General features: G+C 44.4%; 1 long non-coding RNA gene across 1 annotated transcript in view; it reads left to right on the top strand.

Moving 5' to 3' along the window:
- Positions 1-19,339, top strand: part of LOC137756830 (uncharacterized) — a 60,819-nt gene extending 41,480 nt beyond the window's left edge. The window contains exons 5-6 of the long non-coding RNA XR_011072263.1: positions 6,093-6,159; positions 19,269-19,339. This is a non-coding gene — a long non-coding RNA (uncharacterized lncRNA). The remainder of the gene's footprint in view (positions 1-6,092; positions 6,160-19,268) is intronic.
- The last annotated feature ends 405 nt before the right edge of the window (positions 19,340-19,744 follow it).

Below are 19,744 nucleotides of genomic sequence, written 5' to 3'. Positions count from 1 at the left end.
ACCCAGTTCTAGTCCTAACTCTGCCACTTACCAAGGGACTGTTGTGGGATGAATGGTGATCCCCCAAAGGTGTGTCCATGTCCTAATCCTTATAACCTGTGAATATTACCTTATATGGTTAAAGAATGAATATTATATAGCAAAAGATGTGATTAGCAATTTTGAGAGGAGGCGCTTATCTTGGTTTATCCAGATGGGACCTACATGCCATCACAAATGTCCTTATAAGAAAAAGATAAAGGGAGTTAACACAGATGGAAGGTGAGAACACAGAGAGCCTCACAGAGGAGAAGGCAATGTGAAGACAGAGCAGAGAGTTGCAGCCACAAGCCAAGGAATGCTGACAGCCACTGGAAGCTGGAAGAGGCAAGGAAGGATCCTTCCCCAGAGCCTCCAAAGGAAGTGCAGTCCGGCCAACACCCTGATTTTGGACTTCTGGCCTCCAGAATACATTCTGTTGGTCAAGCCACTCAGTTTGTGGTACTCATTACAGCTGCCACAGGAAACAAATACAGAGACCTCAGACACGTGAGTTACTCCTCCATGAAATTAGCGTGTGGGGTGAGAACACAGCTTGGCTTGGTTTCTTCGTTGCCACACTGGAGTCACCCACTACAGGAATCTCCAAAACGTAAAAACATTTTGAGGTTAAAAACATCACCCCAAAGTAACTGAATCAGAACCACTTGGGTGTGGGCTCAGAAAACAGCAACTATAAAAACCCTCCAGGTGATTCGACTAGGGTCCAAGGTGAACCCCCCCCCCACCGGGTTTCTGTGTCTACACCCTTAACCTCTGAGAGTCTGTGATTCTCACCAGAGAGAGCTCAGCATTCCCTGTCATCACTTTCCTCCAAAGTCTCAAGAAATGGTATGAACTCCTGAGCAGGAGAGAACCAGGACTTGCCAGAATAGAAATGGATGTCACAGGAAGTCTTTCCAGGACCGCAGAGGGGAGTGGAGAGCTTGGGGAGTAACGGGAAGAAGCCAGCAGGGCAGCGGGCGGAAATGAAAATGCCTGGGAGGTCTGGGGAACCTTCGATAACATTGGATCAGACAACAGAGGGGGCTGTGGGACCAGGGGGAGGCACCTGTGAAAATAGCAAATACTTGAGCCAGAGGCATTACGCATCCTGCCCTGGTTCCTTCGGGCTCCCTGCAGAGGAGGGCTCACAGGGCCAGGGTGATGTGTCTCCCACGATGTCGGGGTCCCTGAGGGCCCATCAGGAATTTGACAGGGGCTGCAGACACATCTGAGAAAGGCATATGAGAGAGATAGAGGGAGCGATAGCCAGATCATCATTCCCAAAGATATAGCTTTCACCTCTGCCCCCTCCTGCCTGCCAGCTCTGGGAGATCCCAACAAGCCAGGAAACTTCTCTAAAAGGGGTGGGCGGGGTTCAGGGTTGGGGGAGGGCCCCTCTGCCAGGCGCCGTAGTCTCCCCTCCACCACACAGCTGACAGACACTTGAGAACTTTCCTTCCCAAGCCTGTGTCCTGCTGGTTCGGGGCAAAGTGTGCAGCTTTCCCACCAGGATCAGTGAGGAAGTGGCCTGGTTTGGACTCAGACAGACTGATTTGTTTTCCCAACAAGGCCTCAGCTTAGTGCAGGGAGCCCCAGCATTACCCGTTTTTCCAGGGTGCCTCTCCCTCCCTACCTCCCCCTCCGTGCTCCGAGAACACATCACCTAGTGTCTGTAAGGCTTCTGCTTCTTGTTTGACATCCCTTATTTACAAAGCAAACAGAATGTTCCTTTTAACACACATCATGCTAAGTTTATTAATGCAGAAAACAATCCCAGGGGGCCGACCCAGGGGACCTTTGAAACCTGCCAGCACAAACTCTTCAAACGCTTAGTGCGTCAGATCCTCCAGGACAATATTTCACACAATGGAGTAAAAATAATATTTTTCTTTGGGCCTTTCCAGCCGCTTTTGTGGCGAGCAGACAGAAATTATTTTCTTACTCTGCTCCTCAGAGCAGAAATCTGGACGAAGCTGCGTTTATTTGTTTAAAACAATGATTTCATCCTAAATGTCTCGACAGCAAATAGTTCATGGTTTAATAAAGGGCCTTTGAAAGGAGGCTGGAGCTGGGGAGATGTGAGGCCTGTGGCTCTCAGGGGCCGAGTGGCCACGGGCTACTGCGGCTGGGGCAGAGGAGGATTGGCTGCCCCCTTCCGGCCGACTGGGAGCTCGGGGACAATTCGTGCTGCTTCCATCCTGGAGAAGGAAGGAGACTGACCCCCTTTGGTCACAAATGCCAGGTCTTCCCCAAGACCAGCTCTGCCAAATGCAGGCAGACACAAACCCAAAAGCAGATACTCAAAATTGCTTGAAAAAAAAGAAGCCTCTTGAATTCATTCCTGCTTTCCCCTGATGAAAAACTATGTCCATGTCAACCAAATGTTGGTTGCTGCTCTGATGCCAGCCACGAGTTCAGTAGCCAGGGCTCTGATTACGAGGAGGGAGAGGGAACAGCACCAGCTCATGCCCGTTGACTTCACCAACAAGCAGACCCTTTGCTCCAGCCAACAAGGTCTTCCAACTTGCAAGTAGAGGTGTCAACCAAGGGGCTTCCCCAGTGGCACAGTGGATGAGAATCCGCCTGCCAATGCAGGGGACACGGGTTCGAGCTCTGGTCCGGGAAGATCCCACATGCCATGGAGCAACTAAGCCCGTGCGCCACAACTACTGAAGCCTGCGCACCTAGAGCCCGTGCTCCACAAGAAAAGCCACCGCAAGGAGAAGCCCGCACACCGCAACGAAGAGTAGCCCCCGCTCGCCGCATCTAGAGAAAGCCCGTGCACAGCAACGAAGACCCAATGCAGCCAAAAAAAAAAAAAAAAAAAAGTGTCAACAAAAACTCAGAAAGCCTCATTTGTGCTTCACTTCTTCTCCTTGGGAAGAATTGTCAGAGGGAGTAAAATGGAACAAATATACTCAGAGGAAAAAAGCCAAGGGAAGGTGGTGAATGGTATAAAAATTGCCCAGGTGGTCCTAGATCGTCAGAGTCCAGCTCCCTCATTTTACAGGGGAGGAGGGAGGCCCAGAGAGGGCCAGTGACATGTCTGAGGGCACACAGCTATTAGAGCTGTGACTGGAACCCAGGCATCCGACTTCCGGGATAAAAGGAGAAAAGAGCCCAATCTAGCCGTACAGCTAACAAAATCAAAAAGCTGAATTACAGGTCTCATTTTTGCCAGCTGGGACTTGGATGGGATATCTGATTCAGTTCCTGGTGATTTGGTTTTTGGAATAGTTGATTTGGATCTGAATCAGTTCCCAGAAGGGATGCAAGAACCAGCGAAGAAGAGAGTATCTGTTTATACATACAGATATATTTCTAATTATAAAAGTAATAATTATTCATTGAAGATTATATAGAATATATACAAGTATAAACAAGACAACAAAGATTACTTAATTATTATAAGTAATAAAGTATTACTGTTAACTTATTGGTATATCTCCTCTTGGAGATTGCTTTTGTCCTTGCTTCTATATGCTTTTTTATTTATTTATTTATATACAAAATTAAGATCCTCATTGCTTTTTTAAAAAAATTATTTAATTTATTCTTAAGTATCTCCCCATATCACTAACAGTCTCTCTGAAGCATGACCTTAGAAAGTCCTGTGGTATCCATCATATTATATGACTGTCATAATTCCTTTCCCCAATACCCTGAGTCTGGTCATAGGGTAGAATATCTTGGAGTAGGTCTTAAGGAACAGTCACTGAAAGACTGTCAGGCTGTGTGGGAAATGTCCCCCCAATTCTTACAGCAATTGAAATCTTTCCTCCACCTCAGAGTAGCTTCGATCGCTCTCAAATCCAACTGCCTGCCCTGCCCTCAACTCTCTTTCATCCTTCCCATTTCTCTCTTTTTCCTACTTCCTTTCCAGACCTGAGACAGGCATATATTAATTCCTTACATCTGCATAATATTTTACAACCTCAAAGAGTTTTTATAAAAATGGCCTCATTTGATTTCCGTAAAAAACCTACAACATGGGCAAGGCAGAATGATCTCAATTTTACATTCAACAAATGTTGCTTGAGTGCCAACTTTTTGCCTTTTAATAGCCACTGAAGGAGGGATTCAAATAAGTAAGTCTTTACTTCAAGGAATTTTTAGTCTAGTGAGCACTTTTAAGAACTTCAGCAGGTGATGGCTGCTGTTATTATTGGCGTAGATGACTTACCTTCTGTCACGTGGCTAGTTAATGGCTCAGGCAAGTGACCTAGCACACCTTCCACATTCTGTACTCTATCCCCTACACCACAACAGTTAGTTAAGAGTTGATTCAGAATTGGGGGGAATGGTCAGGGCAAATGGTTGATAGGAAGCTTTTAGAATTTCCTCCACCCCTTCCTCTCAAGCCCTGGTACGGGGTCCTAACACTTAAGACGCCAAATTTCCCTAATTGGAGTCCATGAATTGTGTTGGAGGTAGACATAATGTAATTTATCTTTTAATGAACAAGTGGTTGTTTTGGATTAAACTCCTTCTGCACCCCTCGAAGGATAAAAAGGAGGAAGGAATTTATAATAGTTATTGAGCATCTCCCATATCTCTGCTAGTTTCTGTACTCTATGCTTTACATATATATTTCATTTAAATCAGAACACACAAGAGGTTTTATTCATTGCTGTATTGCTTAGGACCTAGTGCAATAGTTGCCACATAATAAGCATTGAATGGGTACTAAATGAATTAATGAATACTCATAGGTAAGAAAATGGAGATTCTGAAAGGTTAAGCAATCATTACTAGGGCACCTAGCTAGTAAGCAATGGAATTGGGATTCAGTTGTGATTCTTCCTGGCTCTAGAGATGTGCTTTCCCAACAATCCACCCTGTGTCCCTTGGTAAGCTGTGTGCATGCTTTAGGCTATGGAGGGACTATTCAGTCGTCATGGGTGTGGTGGCTTGGAGAGTCTGGTGCACTGTGCACAGACTACCATTTGGTTTATTTTTGCCTCTTTCTGCAGTTCCTAGCACTTCACTATGAAAACAGCACCTGCTATTGTGTCTGCTGATGGACTGTTCCCTTCCTCTAAGTCTTTCTGGGTGTTCCTTCCTTATATCATCGTTTGCAATGGCAATTTGACTCCTTGAGAGTAGAGAGTATGTTATGTTAAGTACTACAGTGTTTTTATATTCTTTTCAGAGATATGAATAACAATGGCCTCCCTCTGAAGAAGCTAAAGCAAAAAAAAAAAAGTCAAGCTTTGCAAATGTTACCTCTAGATGCAGACCTGTGCCATTACTAGGGACCTATTGGGCAGGGATAGGAGAGCTGCTGGCGGAGCTGCACTTTTCCTCTGGGGATGTCAGTGTTCTCCTTTGGTCTGTGTGCTGGGTCCCGGCCAGGGAGCTAATTGTTAGATCTTGAAGGAAAGGCTCTTGCTAGCAAGACTACCTGCCTAGCGTGTATATCTTTAAATCCACTGTACATGTCATTGTTCAAATGTCTTTGGGAATTTAGAATCCAGATGCTTATGTTTCACGCGTTGCCAAGATGTAACATTCCATAAGATTTGGAAGGTAGAGCTTTATGAACTAAAATCAGAGTCAGCTACTCTGAAGTTGAACAGCATCTACCTTTTTTTTCTTTCTGAATAGTGAGATCTTTGCTGGTAATATACATATTGACATAAGAGAACAATGATGTCTAAAGGATTATAGGCGCTCTCTGGGAACATCTAATTGATACTAAAAGGCTCTGTCAGGACTGTTTGGGAAAGAAAATTGATGGGTGTCAAGGAGAGTTGCTTTCAGCTCTGGCCGAGAGCACTTTGGGTTCCTTTTTCATTGTCCTTACCTCTTCCCAAGACTCACCCATTGCTCAAGTATGCGGTGCTCTTGGACTGAAACAACACCAGGTAAATATTTCAACACCAGCAAAATATTGACTGCTGCAGCGTGATTTCTTTGTCTTCGTCACCCAAGTCTGAGTTTCAGCCCAGCAGTCTCTGAGAGATTTTTTTTTAAGATAGGGAAGGGGGCCTTTCCAAAAGTGATGATTTTATTCTGCAACTTAAAAATAGGATCCTTCCTGAAATATTTTTTTTCTGGAATCCCAGAATGTGACCTGACACTCCAGATCATCACTTTCCCTTTCTGGAACTTAGACCGTATCTTGGAGGCTCGGTAAGTTACAGTCAACCCGTTCATTTCTAACCTGAACCAAATGTAAGCAGTCCCATGTGGAGGTGACCCAGGGAACATTTTTCCCCACCTTTTGAGACTTGCTGTGTATATTCCTGACATGCACACAAATAAATGATGTAATTGATCGGGGATACTAAGCAGACCACTCAGATGTAGCACCTGACTTTAGAATAACTTACCTTCTGACTCAAAGTGACTGGGCATAGAATCCTCCTAAAACCTCAAAGTGCTTGCTCCTGAATATATTAAATCTCTTTTACTTATCACATCACTTAAAGCACAGTGATGGCCTGGCACTTTTAATATTCTTTTTATGACATGTCATGTCTATCACAGGTCAAAAGGGGTCCCCCAAACAAAGCAATAACATTGAGTGAAAACTTATATAAAGTCTCTCTATTAGAAAAGTTTGTTTTGGCCCTCAAACATCGGCTTTTATGGGTTCCTGTAAAATCATGACTATTTCTTAGCAGTAGGATTTTCCAAGTCTTGCAATGAAATTCTTAGCAATACTAGTTACTTTAAAATGAAGAATGAGAGACTTTGACCTCAGGAAAGATGGGTGGGCGTATTTTCCCTATTCATGCTACTAAATACAACTAAAACCCTGACATTATATATGAAACAAGTATAGGAAGACTCTGAAAGACGGAAAGAAGAAGGCAGACCAGCCAGGGACATGAGGCCCCAAGGAACGATGCAGGGTGAGTTCCCTGGGTTTTCTTGTTGCCTCGTATATCCTATACTTGGAGCTGCAGAAGCTCACCCAAGAAATGCCAGTGAGTGCAGACATAAAAATCCCCAACAGAAGCCTGCTATTTTTAGTCAAATCACTAGGAAGAATGCAGCCCAGCAAAGCAGAAAACTTAAATAAGAATCACTCTATTCCAGCCACATACTACAGGAAAAACTATGGCCTTACCCTACCCATGCCAGCAAAGGCCTAGACCCGCACCCTCACAAGGCTGTAATGAGGCACTGCACCCCGCTACCATGATGGAGTTAGTGAAGACCAAATAGGGAGCCAGGACTTTTATCCCCGCCAGTTGGTAGTGAGGCCCACTGCCACTCCTGTAATTTTAGTGGAGCCCACATGGGGGGCCTAGATTTTTTTCTCTCGCCCAGCGGTGATGTGGTATCCCTCCTCTTCCCCACTGGGGTGCTGTCAGAGGAGGCCCGGTGGAGAGTCAGGCCTGGCAATTTCAAAATTGCCAGTGGTGACGAGGCCACCCCTACCTCAATGTCAGTGGAGACAGCATAGGGACCAGAACTACTACTCCTACAGAGCAGCAAAGAGGAACCCCCTACCTCGGATACCATAGAGGACAACTGGGCAATCTGGATTCTACCTCCACCTGTAAGTAACAAGGTGATGTACCCCGCCTTCTTTAACCGCTGGAGTGGTGTTCAAAAAGAAACGTGGGGGGAACCAGACCAGAAGGTTTAAATAAGCCTCAGTCTCATGATATAACAGGAAAATGTCTAGGTTTCTATTGAAAATGACTTATACAAGAGCTAAGAAGATCTCAAACTGAATGAAGAAAGACAAACAATAGACTCTAACACTGATATGACAGAGATGTTAGAATGATCTGATAATGATTTTAAAGCAGCCATGATGAAAATATTTCAGTGATAGATATTTGAGATTAATGTACCAAAATCTCACAGCTAATGACACACCAAGTTCCAAAGCCAGGTGTAACTAAGCTCTTTCTACCACAGTATGGTGATTCCCAAGTCTCCTTAGATTCATGGTTCATGGATCACTTTGCATTTTAGCATACAAGTTCTGTACTGCTTTGTCAGATCTACACCTAAGTATTTTTTAATACTTAAGAACTCCTGTTGCTGTTCTCTGGATGCTTCCTTTTCATAGCAACCTGTTCTTGTTTTGTGGTCACAATAACTTCTCAAGTTTCTCAAAGCATGTGACTATGCAGTTATAAAGGTTCTCCTTTATGTCTTGTATTATATATGTTCCTTCTGTTGTAGATATTTCTGTTTGTTCTTTTTGGGTCCTCTTTTGTGGTGTTGATCTTCCCCAAATGTCCATTGATTCTTCCATATTTAAGGGTGGAAGGACTAGGTTAGTAATATGGGAGGATGGTATGAATCTTTTTTGCTGTTGAGTAGGTTTGCTGAGAGCTCTTGGTGACCATTTTTTTCTTTGAAATCTTCATTGGTTTATATTAGTTTATAGAATTGAAAAGTGAGACTCGCCTGTCTCCATGATTTTGGCGATTCATATACTATCCATGAATTTTCAAAGACTACCGGCAACCCCACCTGCAAATTGCAAACTGAAATAAGGGAAACGTCAAGAATAAAGAAAGAATATTTTTAAAGGATAACAAGCAAGACGATATGCTTAGGAAGAGGTGGTGGGTGGAGAACCTTGTCTCAGGGATACGAGTTCTCTATTTCTGTTGATGATTATGGGAACACAATGCCTCACAGCCACAGGTGAGCTGTTCATAAATATTTATTGAGCTGAATTACTTTTCCCTAATTCTTCCCTTCCATTAAATAAGAAATTATTAAGAACATTCGCAAGTACTTTGAAATGTTTTTAAGTGAAAGATTATTTGGACCTGTTTAGTGTGCGTGTCATCTGGGAGGGCGATTGCCCCATGCCGGACACTGTTCTAAGAATTTTATGTGTTTATTTTATTCAATTATGATCACAGCCCTGCGAGGCAGTGTAGCAGATGCTTTTGGCTGTCTGTCCATATCCACTCTCACTCTCCTCTACGCCACAGACTCCTACTGCAAGCACCTGAAATTCTCTGCCGAAATAACCTTTCTTTTTCCTGGCTGCCGGAGCACACCCCATGTGCAGGACACTGGGGTGCTGAGAGTTAAGACCCTCAGAAACAGCCCTCAGAATGACAGAGGGGGGACTTGGTGATAATACCCCAGCTTCCTTAACCCTCAGCTGGGAGTATCTGGGGTACATTGTGCACACTCTCCTGGAGTCCCTCATGCAAAGCGAGTCCCAGTTGCTCACAGGTAACCCATTATCAGCTGCCTCCCCTTCCCTGTTTCACTTCTCTACCCACACCAGGGTGTCCCAGGAGCACCTTCCAAATAAACTCCTTACTCTCAAATCCCTGTCTCAGAGCTTCTGGAGGCACCCAAACTAAGGATACTGGGTAAAATTACTGTCCCCATTTTGCAAATGAAGAAACTGAGGCACTGAGAGGCTGGTTACTTGAACATGGATAGAAAGTTAGTAAGTGGCAGAGCTGGGCTCCCAAGTCCAAGTTTTAACCACCACCTTATGATGCCCTAATGCCTCTGAGCGCTGACGGGGTGCTAGGCACCTTGATAAGTGCTTCATCCAACCTCTTGTACAGGTGATAAAATAAGCTCAGATAGGTTATGTAACAAATCCAAGGTCACAAGTCGTAAGTGGCAGAGTGAGGATTTAAGCTCAGGTCAGTGCTCTTAACCAGCCTGCCACGCTGCCCCCTTGGCAGCCTGCAATGTCTAGCTGCTTTTTCAACTAGACGGCTCTCAGGTGGAGGTAAGCAGGGTCCAGGGCTCTCACTAGCGTGTCCAAGGGGACATGAATTATAGTCCTCAAATGGGCTGCATCCCTTGTCCTAAGTCTTTGTGCTGTTTTTTTTTTTTTTTTTTTGGTGTGAGTTTCATGAGTCTGCCTGTCAGCCTGGATCAGAGTCTCCGGGCTGTTTTCTTTCCTCAAGTGATACCTTCTAGTACTTACTTGCCTCTGCTCAGGAATGGTTCTGGATGCTGGTCTTACCCCTGAGGAATGATGGAGAGAGGCCAGGGGTGGGTAAGGTAAGGCTGTCAGTGATGACTGAGCCTTTTCTCTGTGCTAGGAGCTTTGCATAAGTTATATCATTTAATCCTCTTAGAAATTCCTTAATGTAATTGCTCCTTTTCCCATTTTAAAAACCAGGAAACGAGGTTAAGAGAGGCTAAGTAACTTGCCCAAGGAATTCATCCAAGGTTAAATCATTCAAAACCCAAGTCTCTTGGACTCTAAAGCAGTTCTCTCTTCACTGAGCCAGGTGAGGGTCTGTCAAGTCAAGGATAGGTAGGAAGCTGCCAGCAACTTCCAGGGCACGCCTGTCCAGCATCTGCCGAGAGGTGCCAGACCGTTTCTGATTATGATGGTTCTAGCATAAGATCCCTGCTTAAATCCCAGTTGGCTGGTATTAACGCTCATTGTAGGGGGCAGATCTGTCATTCAAATCTTAAGCACATTCCCTTCCCATCTATGAGCATTCTCCAAGTGTTGGGCTCTGTGCTGACCATTACAAGATGGGGCTGAGAGAACAAGGAAAGATCTGATTCCTACTTGGGAGGACCCTAATGCCTGGTTTGGAAAAATGGACCACATGCAGATGAGGCAGCTAAACACACACGTGACACTTGTATATAAACTACTTCTTGTGAGGGGACTGGGAAACAGTTGGGTTGGTTGGTGTGAATTTGAAGCCCCTTTCTGTACACTCATACCCAGTTTGGGATCCCATCGCTTGAACAAGACAGGAAAAACTGGAAAGGAACCAGAATAAACGTACAATATGAATTGCTCCATGACACAAATTATGAGAAATTAATTTTTCTAAAGCAAAATAAATCGGGTACACATACCCACTCTTCCAGATGTTGAGAATCCTGGGGCCAGATGTTGGGGTTCTGTATCTTCCCTATGTAAGAACCCTTGGGCCTGTGGGGCAGCAGGGTCTGTCCTCATCTGTCAGTCACCACTGTCTGTTTGAAGGATGCTGGCTCCCCTAGCATCTTCTTCCCTCCATGCCAGACGTGGCCTCAGGGACCATCATGGAGAGTCCTGAGTCACAGAGGTCAGCGTCCACCTCCTCAGGCACTGGGCATCCTGATTCTGCCACCTCGGTGTTCCTGTGTGTGGGTGGGCTCAGGCCTCTGTCCCTCCTGGAATGCTATTTATACAGACCCCTTCCAAATCTTGGGAGACTATCCTGGGATTGGGGTGGGGGTCTCTTCTCTTAACCTCAGGCTCACAGCCCCTGTTCCCTCCCTACTATTAGGCCGCCAGCCAAATTCCCTCCCTGGGCCTTCATCTTTGAACTCTAAGGCCTAACTATGGGTGATCTTCCAGGCAAATTCTTTGAACCACCCTACACAAAACAAAACAAAACAAAACTCAAAGAAGTTGTTTATCACCTCCCTCCATTACATACACACATATACGCACAGACACACAGACACACAGACACAGACACACACACACACACACACACAATGAGTAAACAAACCAAGCCTTTTGGAAATGAAAAGCTATTCCCCTCTCCCCATGTATAAAGGGATTTTACACACCAGCATATTGTAGTGGCTAAGAGCATAACTGTTTCCATTTATTTCTCAGCTATGTCACTTATTAGCTGACTAACCTTGGGCAAACGGCATAACCTCTTTGTTTTCTGATGTGCAGACTGGGGGTAATAATTACATCACAGGATGTCGAGTTACTGCTAATAAAGCATTTATTTAGCACAGTGCTTAACAAGCACCCTTAGAACAGAAACGCCCCACCTTGTTCCAGCTCTTCCAAGCGTCGCAGAGCCCTCTCCTGAGCTCTAGGCAAAGATGGAGGGAGTGCTTCTGAGCATTAGGGTCTTTTAAAAGAAAACCCATCTATTATGGGCTGAATTGTGCCTCACCTCCGAATTCACATGTTGAGGTCCTAACTTCCAGTACTTCAGAATGTGACTGTATTTGGTAAGAGGGCCTTTAAGAAAGTGATTAAGTTAAAATGAAGCCATGAGGATGAGCCCTCATCCCATATGACATCCTTATAAGAAGAGGAGATTAAGACAAGCAGGGAGACACCAGGGACATGCAGGAACAGAGGGACAACCTTATGAAGAGGCAGCAAGAGGGCGGCCATTTGTGAGCCAAGGAGAGAGGCCTGGAACAGATCATTCCCTCATGGCCCTCAGAGGAAACCAAGCCTGCCGGCACCTTGATCTTGGACTTCTAGCCTCCAGAACTGGGAGAAAATACATTTCTGTTGTTTAAGCTACCCAGTCTGCGGTATTTTGCTATGGCAGCCCTAGCTGACTAATATACCATCTCAGAGATAAACTAGTGCCAATGTCTCTAAAGTGCATCATTGCCAGTCCTTGAACCTCACTCAGGGAGAAGGGCACCCGTTGGCTTCAGGAACTGAGAATTTGTGATGCACAGCATAAACCATTCTGTTTTCATACATTCACCTCCCACGGCGCCCACAAGTTGGACGTGTTAAAAGGACACCAAAACAGCAGACTTGGGGTCAGAAATTCCCAGAAGGCACTAACAGAAAGGATTTAGTGCTGCCCACCTCAGGAGGCAAAATAATGCTTCTGGAAATTGAATCAAAGGTTTACACACTGGTGAGGATATGGAACTATATGGAGAAGCTCTCTTCCTCATCCCATGATTTAAAAAAAGCATTTAAGCACTCCATAAGCCCAGTGCCTACGGCTTTTCAAGGGTCTACAAAATGTTTCAGAATGAAAAATTAAATTGATTTCAAGATAATTTCTTGTAAAATGGCCAGGTGAAAATAAAGAATAAAATTACAACCCAGTTATAAAGTGCCTTTCAAAAGGTTTTCAATTGCATTTATATTTAAAATAGGCTGCTGAAGTATTTTGATATAGTTGATATCATGGGAGTGGTACCAGTAAAAGTTAGTATGCCTTTGGATCTGTGAAGGACTTAAATTGGTTCTGCTTTCTCTCCACCCTCACCCTCAAACTCATAACCAGGCCGGTCTGGGTTTAGGAGATGACAGTAACAGTGGGAAAGGGTCTGTGATGTGGGATGGGAGTTGGGGAGAGGCTGAGGCTCCCAGTGATAGAAAGACATGCCATATAAGAAGGTGGTCAGGAGTCCAGCTTAAACCTGGGTTCAAACCTGAATTCTGCCCCTGTGTGACCCTGGGCAACTTATTAAACCTCTCTGAACGTAGTATCACCGGCACGAAGGGGATAACAATGCTTACCCCATCAAATTTTCATGAGAATTAAGTGAGAGGAAGAATATAAGGTGCTTAGCTATGTACCTGGGGAATAAGAAGTGCTTAATAAATGCTATTGTAATTGTAATTGCCTTCCTCAGAGTCTCACAAAGGAAGGAGACGGAGGAGTCTTGATCACTAAGGCTTTTGCTCAGCTTGAGCCACAGAGGAAATAGTCAGTAAGTGGCTTTTGACTGGATGTTGTTCCCACAGTTGAGAAAAAACAGCAGTGCAGAGACATTATGTCTCTGGACATAATGCTGGAGCACAGGTCCCTATCGAGGGATAGGGCCCTGCCTGGGGTGGGGAGCCTAGGCAGAGTGGGCAGGAGGGGCTCCAGGACACCCCTCCACACAGGAGCCGCTGCGCAAGGCCCCAGGGGACTGATGGGCCGGCTCCCAGGATCCTGTGGGCCCGGGCGCCTCTTCTGCAGCTCCAGGGCAGAGGGAGCAGAAATTGCCAGCTGGCATCCTAGGAATGTGAACTGCTTTGCAAAGATGTTAGAGTTTGCTGGTGATGGGGGACTGATTATATCTACTCTGCCAGGAGCAGACAGACACGAGACAAAATCCCCGAGAGCCTCAGTCCTCTCACATAGGGTAGTGTCCCATGCAAAGCTAAGTCCAGGACAAAAAGGACACAGGCTATTAATTCACAGACTTGCAGCCAGGGAACCCTCCTGCAGGTCACTTTTGTTTCAGCAGGGGTTGAAAGGTGTTAGGAAGGTTGAAAGTAGCTTTATAGAGTAAAAAGAGGAAATATTTAGAGTCTCTGGTAAATGTTCTGTCGAGGTGGGAGTTTGGGAGCGGGAGACTTTCTAACTGATCTCTGGGTACGTGTGGAAGTCCTTCATTGGCTACCAAGTGGCAAGTGAGCAGTTTGGGGACATTTCAAAAGAAGACTGTGTCTTGTTCGGGGTGGAAGATATTTTGAGGCTGGCCATTTCCTGGAACAAGGGGGTGGTGTGTGGTTGATGGGGTGATTTTTTCCTGTCAAACTGTCACCATGGCCCCTATGGGGGAGTAGGGGGGCTGCCATCAAGGTAGTTTCTCAGCGGACCAGAAGGCCCCTGGCTGGGTTCTAGGCCCAGCTGCTCCCTGAACGGGTCGTTTCCCTGGACCTGTTTGTTATGCGTACACTGAAGGGTGCGACCACCCAAGAACGTCAAATGGCTGACCCTTGGGCCAAATCCAACCTGCGATTGTGTTTTCTTTGGCCTACGAATGATTATTAAGGTTTTTACTTTGCACGCCGTTAGGAAGGGTGTGCCTTCTCCAGTTCACAGCCCCTCTGCTCCCTGCTGTGTTATACCTCCCAAGTGCCCGCCTGTAGGTAACCTCTGTCCCTGTAGGCATCGGGCCTGTGCCCCTGACCTAGATGACTTCTAGTGCCTTCCTGGTGCTGGCTGTCTCTGGTTCTACGACTCTCAATGGCACCGCCCTCCACAAGTATTTGACACTCCTGCTCCCTGAGTCAATTATCCCTTTCAGAAAACTGGAGGGAGAAATGATACAATTAACTACCTGAGAGAAAGTGAACAGAGCAACAAGCTATAACTACCGATACCCACAGTGGAGGCTGAAGCCCGGGGCCTCATTTGACCTCACCCAGCTAACAGTGGTCTGATGCTTCCCTGGTTGGAAGAGATCAGCCAGGCCAAGCCCAGTTCATGCTTAGAGCCACAACCTTCACAGAGCAGGGCAAGAAGCGGTCTCAGCCAACCCCCAGGCTCCACCCCTCCCCATCAAGTAGCCAGGATCAGAATCAACACCGCAGAAGGGCAAATCCTTTCCTCATGCACTGTGCCCAGGAAACAGTTACTCTGTCCCTAATTTGGGGCCTGGACACTGGTGTGTCGTTGGATCCTTGCATCCCAGCCTCAAACCACGGACCAGATAAATCAAGTTGAACTGACTTCAAAGCAAACACTGAGCGGAGCCATCTGTGATTCATTCCTGAGCGGGCCCTTTTCTAGTTATGTAACCAGAGAGATCCAGACAGAAAGACACAGCTTGGAAGAACTTTTCTTTTTTAAACCCAAAACTTTACAGTATTGGGATAATTATGGCTTTCATAGTGTTGATTACTTTAAGCTGTCAGTAATTTGAGTCTCAGAGTCAGTGACCAACTTTTTGTAATTGCATTCTATCTTCCCACTTCCATCCCTAGGTAAAGAAAAGAGAACCCTGAGTTCACAGGGCTTCCTTCAGAGCCCCTCACCCTGGGCACTTTGTTGTCAGGGTGCTGCAATGGATACATCTCCCTCCAGGCGTCCTTCTGGGCTCATCACACGCTTGCTGCCCAATCCACAGTCTTGTTAGAGAATACCTGTTAGTCCCCTACCTGAAAAGAAGGGTGAAGCTTAAGTTGGCTTAGGCTTTTGATGTGAATCATTCACAAATCACCCAAAATATATATTGTGGTTTATGGATAAAGGTTTATGGATAATGGCAAATACTAGAGACTTTAAGAAACTATATTTTCCACACATTTGCAATTTTAAAACTTTTTTTCTGATTATAAAACTAATATCTATCAATAAAACAAACCAATGAAACAGTAACAGACTCACAGATATAGAGAACAAACTAGCAGTTACCAGTGAGGAGAAGGGTGGAGGGAGGAGTGAGATAGGGGAAGAGGATTAAAAGGTACAAACTACTAGATATAAAATAAATAAGACATAAGGATGTAATGTACAGCACAGGGAATACATCCAATATTTTGTAATAACTTTAAATGGGGTATAATCTATAAAAATATTGAATGACTATGTTGTATACCTGAAACTAGTATAACATTGTAAATCAGCTACACTTCAATTAAAAAAATAGACATATTAAAAAATACCTATTAACGTAAAAATTCTAAAAAGTATAAAGAAAAAATATTTATACCATATCCTTGTCTGGGAGGATTATTCAAACGATAAGTGATACTAATATTTCAGCACATTTCCTTCCAGTCTTTGTTTCATCTATGTTTATATTTCTAGAGTTGGAACTATATTACATTTATAATCTTGTATCCTGAACTTCTACTTAAATATGTGCCCACATAATAAAAAAAACCTTCGTAATCTATAAATAGCAACACTACTTCCGATGAAATGGATGTACCATAATTTAAAAAAACAAACAAAAAAAATCCTCTATTATAGGGCAAAGGTTGTGTCCAGTGATTTACTACTGTAAATGCTGCAGTGAACATCTTTAGCTATTAATTTCTATCTGCATGTCTATTTGCTTTCATAGCATCTATTCCTAGAAGTGTAATCAACTCTGCATTAAAGTGTATTAAATTTTTGAATATTCTTAATACATTTCACAAAGATTGAACCACCTTTTCACCATTAAGTATGAGTATTTTTTTAAAACCTTACTATTTTGATAAGTAAAAAATGTAGTCTCATATTTGCATTAATTTAGCCTTCTTTGGTTACCAGTTAAAATAGTTATTTTTTTCAAATCTTTCTTAGTAATATTCATTTTATCCCTTCTTAGAGTAGACATTGTACAAGTCCATGGACTGAAGCTAGGGATGGTTGTGAGATTCCTGGTGCAGAGGTGCTCCCACCTTAATGCAGACCATCCTAAGGCAAGAGCAGCGAGGTCTGGGAAGAAGGTTAATTGAGCCAGGATATCCAGAGGAGGAATAAGTCAGGGGTGGTTTCCATTCCTGGTTATATTGATTATCTATTTCTGTGTGACAAATTGCCCTCAAAACTTCATGGTTTAAAACAACAAATGGTTATTATCTCAGTTTCTGTGGGTCAGAAACTCGAGGGCAGTTTAGCTGGTGCTTTGGGGTTTCTCCTGTAGTTGCAGTCAAGGCACTGACTGGGGCTGGAGGAGCTGCTGCCAAGGTGGCTCATTCACATGGTTGTTGGCTGGGGGCCTCAGCTCCTCACACGTGGGCGTCTCCACAGAGTGTCCTCACAACATGAGGACAGCCTTCCCCAGAACAAATGATCAGAGAGAGAGATTAAAATGGAAGCCACTGTCCCTATTATAACCTAATTGTGAAAGTGATATACTGTTACTTCTGCCATGTGCTATTGGTCATAGAGACTCACACTGTTACAGTGTGGAAGGGAAAGATACAAGAGTGCGAAGACCAGGAGGTAAGGATTATTGGAGGCCATCTTGAAAGCTGGCTACCACCCTGGCTGTGGGTTTTCACCAGTTCCTTTTCTGAAGAGAGGAGAGAATTAGTAGCAGATAGTAGAAAACTTCTCTATGATTTTCACAATTTGCTTAATCATATATAGTTAACAGTATACAGTTAACCATATATATAGTTCTGTTCTCATCATAAGGCTGGTATCAGCCAATTTGTTTTGTCTCCATAACATCTGTAATTAAAAGACCCTTTGCTTACAGTTAGAGCTAGAAGGAACCAGGGCCAGGAGCTCAGCTCCTGTTACAACAAGCACTAGACAAGCCACTCCCTCTCTGCTGGGGAGTGAGTGGACAGTACAGTAGTCACGCTATGGTCACCTTGACGTGTGTAGTTGTCCATGTGACTAGCTATAGCTATAGAAATAGCTCAGAGACTGTCAACCTTGCAGTTTGGCAAACTCAACAAGGATGAGCAGGGAGACACGGGGCCCAGGCTGCGCTGCCTCTTCCCAGCACAGAGCCCCTCCGTCTCCCCACAGGCTGCTCTTTCACCCTCAGCCCAGCCCCACCAGCGCTGAGAAATGGCCTTGGATCGCCTTGGAGAGGTTCATTTTCAGTCCCCAGCAAATGCCTCTTTGTCCTCCAGGCTGCCAGTTCATTTCAGCTGCCGGGGCTCAGAAAGTTCTTGCCCAAGGTTGAGAATCGGGCAGAGGTGTTCCCACTTGGGACTGCATAAATGCCCACACAGTCTACAGTGGGCCAAGCAAGGTCAGCGGGCAGCTGTAAATGCCTCCCTGACAAAGCCAGCAAGCTAGCCAGAGCCGAGCCTCGATCAGTCCTCCGTGCCGGGCAGCTGGGTGCCCACGAGAGACCTGGAGGGCAGGTTGGCTAGGCTGGCAGCCTCCGCGGAGGGACTGAGGCTCAGCTTCTTCTCATAACCGGTCAGGTGTGCAAGAGGGAGACAACATTAAGAAGCAGCCTCCCAGATATCTTCCTTACGCCAGGGTTTGCTTTTACTCTTCAGAGGAAGCTACTGGGGCCTCAGCAGTGATTAACTAATGCTGACCCCAGGGTTCCGGGAGTTTAGTCTCTACACAATCAAGGATTTAAGCGTGTGCATGTGTGTGCACACACACGCGCAAGTGTGCTTTTCCCCTCTTGTCATGAAAACACACGAAACAAGAAAATCCAGGAGGCATTTATCTTTTTTCTCTAAAACATTATGCTTGAATATTCCCATTCCAGAATATCATCTAAGCCAGGCAGCAGTTTCTCTGCAGTGTGTGAGAACAGGCTTGCTTCCTGCCGAGGAATGTTTTTTCTTGTGGCTGGTGGCCTGACTTAGGCATAACTGGGTGGTACGAGGGGGATTCCTAACCCCCTCGCTAGACATTAAAAACTACAGCTATACTGTATTACATGTCAACGATCCTCAAAGGAAACAACAGAAAGACAAAATATATTCTAGTCTAAACTCAAAGATAAGAATATCTTTTGCTTTCCATGAAATTATACAAAAACGTATGTAATAAAGCCCTATTAGCAAATATATTTGGTTTAATTAAATTTTAGAATTTAATGTATAGTATCCCCAAGGAAGCTTTGCCATCAGATGCTTTAGCCAGGAACTAAAATGTGTGTTCCCAGAGGTTCCAGAGGTCAGTGACAAGCATTCACAGTGACATGCTGAGTAGCCCTTCCCTGATGTATTTCCCACACCCAACTCAGTGCCAGGCATGGTGAAGACTCAGTAACTGTTTGCTGGATGGGTTAATGAATGAAAGAGATCCTTTTCTTTGAAGCCTGGCCTGGACTGTGTTTTATCACATGAACTTAAAGAAATCCCACTAAGAAAAAAGCAAACTGAAAAGCAGTATGTATAGTATGATACCCTTTTTTTTGGCTTAAAATTTAAAAAAAAAACCTCTATATATTTTTCTCTATAGAAAAATCACTGAAAGATTCCACCTGGCACTGTTTATGCTGGTTACCTCTGAAGACCGAGACTGCACGTTAGGTAAGAAGACTATCACATTTTTTGTAATTTCTGCCTTTCTGCATTGTCCAACCTGGTAGAGCAAGTTTGTATCACCTTTTTTTTTTTTTTTGGTTAAAAAATAAGAATTCTTTAATGATCTCACTTACAATGTTCAAAGCACTCTACTATGTCATTCTATGGGAAAGAATTTTAATTTTTTATCCAAAGAGAAACCAAAGTCTAGGAAGGTTCATCAGTTCTGAAGGTCATGATAATTTCCTAACTTTTCATTAAATGATTTGAACCACCAGGCCAGTGGTAAGAAAAAAAAGAATGCTATAAAAAGTTAGTAGAATATTGAGAACTACATTAGGTTCAATATTCATTTATTCAACAAGTACTTATTACATGGTATTCTTAGTTTATAGGTTTGTAAGTACAACA

This window comes from Eschrichtius robustus, chromosome 2 (assembly GCF_028021215.1).
Source record: "Eschrichtius robustus isolate mEscRob2 chromosome 2, mEscRob2.pri, whole genome shotgun sequence".
NCBI classification, from domain to species: Eukaryota; Metazoa; Chordata; class Mammalia; order Artiodactyla; family Eschrichtiidae; genus Eschrichtius; species Eschrichtius robustus.
Note: the sequence above shows the minus strand (reverse complement) of the source record. Positions and strands in the feature narration are given on the sequence as shown.